Genomic DNA, 7,704 nt, shown 5'->3' on the forward strand with positions numbered 1-7,704 from the left:
AAGGAAAGGAAAGGAAAGGAAAGAAAAGAAAAGAAGAGAAGAGAAGAGAAAAGAAAAGAAAAGAGAAAATCTACTTTAGTTGGGAGTGGTGGCCCAAGCCTTTAATCCCAGTACTCAGGAAGCAGAGGCAAGCAGATGTCTGTGAGTTTGAAGCCAGCCTGGGACATCATACATACACACACACACACACACACACACACACACAATTCAATTATCCTATATGAGAATGTTTCTCCCAGATGTCATAGGTTCTCAAACAAAAACCCCAGGGCCAGGTATGGAATTCTCCCTTCAAGTTGTTGGTCGGTGGTTCTCAGTGGTTCCCAAAGCAATACAAGGTTTTGGTCACTGACCAGAACTTAATTGTAATGACCACCCTATTGCTGAAGACACTATACACTTGGATCATAGTAAGGGACCCTAAGGGCTTTTTCCAGTCCCATACCCTCCATACAGCTTCCCCTCCCACCTAGGGTCAAGGCTAGGCCAAGTTCCATTCTCCACTCACAGGAACATTCTTGAGTAATAAATTCTCAGAATGTACTGACTGATAGTCTCCTGAACCTCTGGAAAGTCCCAGGTAGAGTTCAAATGCATGATATGCTTGCTAGTCAATAGATTTAAAGGTCAATAGGCTCTGTCAATAAACTTGAACTGTAACCTTGCTGATGTAACCTGTGCCCCTAAAAAGTATAAAAACTGCTTGTAATAGCCATTCAGGGTCACCTTCTCATCACTCGCCTTGAGGGACTGATTGAGGGTTGACCTCAATGTGCCAGAAAATAAACCTCTTGCTTTTGCATCAGTCTGTGTCTTGGTGTCTCACTCCGGGGCATCTTGAAGTACGCATAGCACATGGAGAAGTCAAACTGGTTTCAGTCCTGAAGCTTTCTCTTTGTTAGCTATCACAAGTACTAGAAGATGCCATACAGGCTCTTAGGGGAGGAAAGACAGTAGTAGTCATATCTAGCTGTAAGCCCTGTTGAATTGTAAAAACAAGCTAGTCAAGATGAACCGACTCATGCAACAGTGGCACAAATGTTACTGGGGTAGCTAATCACTTTTTGGCAGGATGAAAGACCCACTCTGATAGGTCTCAAATACGGGACACATGGCTAACTGAGGTGCCTATTTAATGTATCTAAGCAAACCTTGCCACCAGGTTCTCCCAGCATCCCTTAATGCTTACCTGTTACAGGATATGGCTGGCATACCTTGCCTCCCTACCCTAAACTCCTCCTGCCCAGGGCCTGGGCTGTCCTTCTTCAAGCTGCCCTTCCATTTATAATCCAGCCATGTTTGTTATCTGGCCTTTTTGTCTATTCTTTTACCTCCTGGTTTCCTGGCAATCTAGTGAGATAAAATTTTGGAAGGCAAACTTGGGGGTAGGGACCAGGAGGAGTTGTGGGAGAGGAGTAGATTAGAGGGTGGCTATGATCAAAATACATTGTATATATGTGTGAAATTCTCAAAGAATAAGTAAGAATATTAAAAAAAAAACAAAAAACAAAAAACCTAGCTGGGCAGTGGTGGCACATGCCTTTAATCCCAGCACTTAGGCAGAGGCAGGCGGATTTCTGAGTTCGAGGCCAGCCTGATCTACAGAGTGAGTTCTAGGACAGCCAGGGCTACACAGAGAAACCGGTCTCAAAAACAAAAAAACAAAACAAAATAAACAAAGTTTCATTCCTTCAACATACCAGTGTGGAAAAAAATTTCATTCTACAAGGAAGAAATCGGGGTATAACTAGTCAAAAGAAGATTGAACCCCCAGAAGGCAAATATCAGATCCATTCAGTGTATGGCATCTGGAGCTCAAACTCAATCACCTGGGCTCCAACAGTCTTGGGTAGCCTCAGCTTTAGAGTTCTACTCTCCTAGAACTCACTGCCTCTCTTGTGATCTGGGCCCACTCCAGGCCTTCAGCTTTCCTCAGTGGATCTCCTCGGTGGATCTCTCATGATCCTTGGATTTCCAACATTCTGGGTCTTCATTTCAACTTGGGCTTTGTCGTCACAGCTTCATGAAGGGGCCCCTCATAGTCTCTTTGCAAGGACTCTGAACATGCTGAACATTCTCTGACTCCAGAAGCTTTCTGAAGCCTCAGCACAACGTTCCCCAAGGTCCCCCATCTTCCTGTGCCTTTCATAGTAGCTCTCATAGCTCTCACATTATGCTATCTTATTGAGATGGAGGCTATCTGGGGCAAGCAACTCTTTCTATTTTCAAAAGAGTTTGTTGTCAGAGTCTAGATGGTCCATGGTTCCTTTCTCAAGCAGAAACCCTGGCCCAGATATGGCCGGAATTCTGTGCTCACTGGCTGGGGGAGGAGTGGGTGACAACATACACCTGTGGGCATGACACAAGACAAGACCTATGGCCTGAAAGGAACATCCTCCAGGGCAAAACAGTGCCGCCAGGGCAGGGAAATGCAGAAGAAAGATTCAGATAAGAGGGCCACAGAGAATGTTTGATCAGGCTCTGCTTCTGTATGCTATCTTTAGTAGCTAGATAAACAATATGCAAACAGCAGTGTGAAAAACAAAACTATTCATGCCTGACTCTACCATTATCCTCCTTTTCAGGTCCCTGGATACCTATGGCTCTGCTGGCCATGGTAATTTGTACTCTCTGTCTCTGTCTGTCTGTCTCCTCTGTCTCTTTCTCTCTGTGTGTCTGTCTCTCTGTGTGTCTCTGTAGGTCTCTCTCTCTCTCTCTCTCTCTCTCTCTCTCTCACTCACTCACTCACTTTTTGAGACAGTGTTTCTGTATGTAGGGCCAGACTGTGCTAGAACTCACTCTGTAGACCAAGCTGGCCTTGAACTCCTCGAGATCTCCCTGCCTCTGCCTCCTGTGTGCTGGGATTAAAGGTGTGCACCACCACACCTAGCTCAATGTGTATTCTCACAAGTTAGACCCTTCCTGGATGAGGTCTGGTCCTCAGAGTCCCTTTCTTACTGTCTGCAACTTTAAAGTCGTTCACACACCTTTCCTCATCAAACTTCATTTTTTTCCCCCAAGGGGAACTGCTCTGAGTTCATGTGTACAACAGTCACATCATGTCCACAGGCCAATGGTTCACAACATTTAAAATTCAGTTTAAAAAATATTGTTTTGAATTTCAAGAAAATGTAAGGTGTTAGTTTTAATTTTTTTGGGTTTTTTTGTTTTATTTTATTGTATTTTGTGTGTGTGGATGTTTTACCTGCATGCATGTGTGTCTGCAGCGGTCAGAAGAAAGCACTGGCTCTCCTGGGACTATCTTGGTGTGAGCTGCCATGAAGGTGCTGGGAACTGCACTCAGATCCTCATTAAGAGTCACAAGTGCTTCTAACTGCTGAGCCTTCTCTCCAGCCCCTAGACTTTACACTTTCAAAAGACCTTTTCGTTCTCTTCAATATATGTCTTACTAAGGACCATGAGCAATAGCCACTGCATAGCAGAGCCTGAATGTTATCTTGAAATTTTCATCTGCAAAGAAATTAGCGAAGTAATTTTAAATTAAACCTCACAGAAATTCTCAGACATGGACAGATGGAACCATATTTACTGCAAGAATAACCTCTAGCCCAGTCTTTATTCCCCTCTAAGGCTGTATGATTCAGGGCTCCTATTGACACTTCCCTAAGCATCCTGGTGCCCGGAAATCCACTACTGCCCATAACATGCTAGCACTTTCTTAGCCAACTTTCAAGCACTTCCACGCTCCATGTTCTATCTCATACTCTGTTCTCCACGTCTTATATTCTCTGCCTCTCTTGTTACTATCTACAATCAGGGTGAATTTAATGTAATGTGGGTTTATTTTGATTTAGACTTTGATGGGGAAACAGTCTGTTCTAGGAAGTAAGACAAGGTGACAAGGACAGGTCCAGCTGGCTACATGGCATCTGCTGTTGGGAAGGGGAGAGTAAAGAATACTTGTCCAGATGGCTTTCTCCTTTTAATGCATTTCAGGGTCCCAGCCCAGGGAACATGGCTGCTCACATCGTATGTAGGTCATAGGTCTTTTCACCTCAGTGAATCTCATATAGAAAGCATCTCACAGACACATCCAGAGAATTTTCTCCCAGGTGATTCCAGACCCTGTCAAGTTGACCATCAATACAAACCATTACACCAACTAACTAGCTAAAATAGGGTTCAGGAATAATTATTATACTTGTATTTTTTAAAAATATTCAGCTCTCCAACATATTTACTTTAACAGATTTTGAGAAGTAGCTTTAAATGTTCAACAATGACATAAAACCCATTGATTGGTTGGTTGGTTGGTTGGTTGGTTGGTTGTAATAAAGGTGTACTTCTTTTTTTTAGTAATTTTTAAGATTTATTAATTTTATGTATTTTAGTACACTGTAGCTGTCTTCAGATACCCCAAAAGAGGGCATCGGATCCCGTTACAGATGTTTGTGAGCCACCATGTGGTGGCTGGGAATTAAACTCAGGACCTCTGGAAGAGCAGTCAATGCTCTTAACCGCTGAGCCATCTCTCCGGCCCCAAAGGTGTACTTCAAAACTAAGAATTTCTTTATAATAACTCCTACTAGTTTTAAAGATGTCCCAGTCTGGTTGATAAACTGCTTTTGTGTAAACCAAATCTCAGTGCAGATTTTGTCACAATATGATAACTAACACCATGTATTAAGTTTCAATTATTGTGTCTCAAAGCCTAAAAACATAATTTCCTCTAATTTGTAAGTCCACCTGCCCAAGGATAGACAGCTTCTCAGAATGCTGAGGGCTGTTCTTGTGATTGCCTGTTCTTGTACCACTTGAAGAAACTCTTGTTTATGCAAGATCATGGTCACAAAGGTTTGCTTACTCGAGATAACTAAGATATCTGTTTGCTAAATAGAAAACAACCTTCTGATTGCAGAATGTGTGACTGCACATAAACAGAACACAACCTCATGGGTTTCTTGCCTTTGTAACCTCCTAGCTAATGTGCCTCAGCACCACATTTTGGGAATCCCAAGTCCCAGGCATAGCCCTGGTGCCAGAATCCAAATAAAATACTCTTCATTGTTGCGATATATTCATGGTCAGAGCGGTGAACTGCTTAGACCCCAGACCTGTAACAGCAGCCTGTGAGTGAGAAGCAGTTGTTGAAATTAGCTCTGGTTCTGCCTCCCAGCTGCCAGGAATGACTTAAACTCAAAATCTATTTACAAATGTTTTGTCCAGATAGTGAGGCTCTACTCTGATTAGATGATAACTTGAGATAACCCATTTCTCTTAACCTTCATTCTGCCACGTGTCTGGTTACCCGTGCTCAGGTGCCATGCATCCATCTGCTCACATCCATCTACTCTTATCTGAAGTTATCCCAGGGGAGTCTGGTGATACCCGGATCTCCTGGACCACAGAGCACAGGGTATGGAGAAGACCAATGGGTGGAGCTGGCAGGGCTGCCAGGTTCCAACCATTATTCCCACCCAGTTCCAGAGTGCCCATCTTATTTCTATCTTCCATACTGGATTTCCATTTAAACTGTAATGTGAAAGAAACGGTTTTATAGCTAGAAATAAGTTTGGAAATACAGCTGTGGGAAACAAACTCCTGGACCATGTGAGTTTAGAATGTGAGGACAGGATTTCTCTGCACCATGATTTAGTGTTGTGTTCTTTGATTCTAAGAAAGCCTCCCAAATCATGTTTACAAAGTCCCCTGTTCAAAGATCTTCATGTTGAATGACAAACTGATTTCTCAGGAAAAAAAAGAAGTTGTTTATTTTGATGGTCCTGTTTTGTTTCAATACAATTTTAAAAGAATTATTTAATTGTGCTATTTCATGTGTGTGTGTGTGTGTGTGTGTGTGTGTGTGTGTGTGTGTGTGTGTATTCAGACAGCACCAGAAGAGGGCGTCAGATCCCATTACAGATGGTTGTGAGCCACCATGTGGTTGCTGGGAATTGAACTCAGGACCTCTGGATGAGCAGCCTTAACTCTTAACTGCTAAACCATCTTTCCTTTTTTAAAATTAAAAAAAATAAAAATCTGTATGTGTGTGTGTGTGTGTGTGTTTTAATGTACACACATATATCTACAGTGTGTATGTGAAGGACAGATGTTGGATGTTCATCTTCGCTTTTCTGTGTTTGAGACAGGGTCTCTTCTTGTCCATTCTGCATATGCCTGACTAGCTGGAGAATGAAACAGGCATTCTCCTGTTTCTGCTTCCCATCTCACCTCACCGTAGGAGCACAGGAACTGCAGATGTGCACCAGTGTGTACAGCGACTGCCGATGTACACCAGTGTGTGCAGTGGCTGCAGATGTGCACCAGTGTGTGCAGCTTTACATGCATTCTAAACATCCAGACTCAAATCCTCACACTCACACCGTGAGCGCTTTACCTACAGAGCATCTGCCCAGTCCAGTATTCCCCACTGACGTGACTCCTAGATGCCTCAGAAGTAAATGTTTGACCATGGCAAGTAATTAGTTCCAGATACAGTGCAGTTTTTTTCCTTACTTTTATATCTTTGCTGTTCTCCACCTTGTTTGTTTGCTTGCTTGCTTGCTTGTCCTGGCTTCTTAAAGTTGTCCAATTTGAAAACAATATGAACTATGAACTCCAAACCCTAAGCAACAAGCATCGTGATTGTTAGTGCTATGCAGAGCTCACACATGCCAGACAACAGTCTGGACTCGTTGTGCATGTTAACTCATTTGAGTCTTGCTAAACTAAATATGGAACAATCTCTCACTTTGTGATTACTGTACTTATTTATAAAATATAGGTGACATCAGAAGACATCTGCTTCCCTTTCTCACCACTATAAGCTTAACTAACAATGTCTATGCTTAAAATTCTTCAAGCAATAAAACAGCCAAAAATAAATACCAAAAAAAAGAAAGAAAAAGAAAAAGAAAAAACTTAGCTCCCAAACACTAAAAATAAAAGCATGAAAAATTAACTCTGATTCTCCACTGTGTACTATAAAAAATTCATCTAAAAAATAATGATGCACAAGAGAGTCATACTGAAAGTTTTTGGTTAGTTGGTTGGTTGGTTAGTTGGTTGGTTGGCTGGCTGGTTAGTTGGTTGGTTGGTTGGTTGGTTGGTTGGTTGGTTGGTTGGTTGGTTTGGTTTTTCAAGACAGGGTTTCTATGAGTAGCCCTGGTTGTCCTGGAACTCACTCCATAGAGCAGGCTGGCCTTGAACTCACGGAGATCCACCCTCCTCTGCCTCCTGAATGATGGGATTAAAAGTGTTCACCACCCCCAACCCTAGCCATACTGAAAAATTTAAAGCAGTGCATAAATGTGTACAAGTGAACGAGAACAAAGGTTAACCCGAGAAAGAGTGGCTCGGGAGTTCTCTGTTGTTTTCTCGTGCTTCTGGTACAACCCACGGGCAAGCCAATCTCCACCAAAGATCTAGAAGCTGATCACTTCTCAGCACCCATATCTCAACTATTCTGGATGGGGGAAACCAGCGCCTCTCACCAGTCCCATCACCACAGGCCTTGTATCAGATACTTTTCTGTTGCTGTGATAAAATACTCTTGACAAAAAAATCAGATGACAGGGAAAGTTAGACCTACAGTTCCAGAGGGATCAGTCCATCATGGAGAAGACAGGGCAGCAGGGGTGTGGGTCCAGACCACATGCCACCTTAAGCTTCATAGTGCTCTCTTCATCTCCAAACTATACATCTTTCTCTTTCTGCCATACTTGCTCTTTTTCATTGTAAAAC

The sequence above is a fragment of the Mus caroli genome, chromosome 10 (genome assembly GCF_900094665.2).
Source record: "Mus caroli chromosome 10, CAROLI_EIJ_v1.1, whole genome shotgun sequence".
NCBI classification, from domain to species: Eukaryota; Metazoa; Chordata; class Mammalia; order Rodentia; family Muridae; genus Mus; species Mus caroli.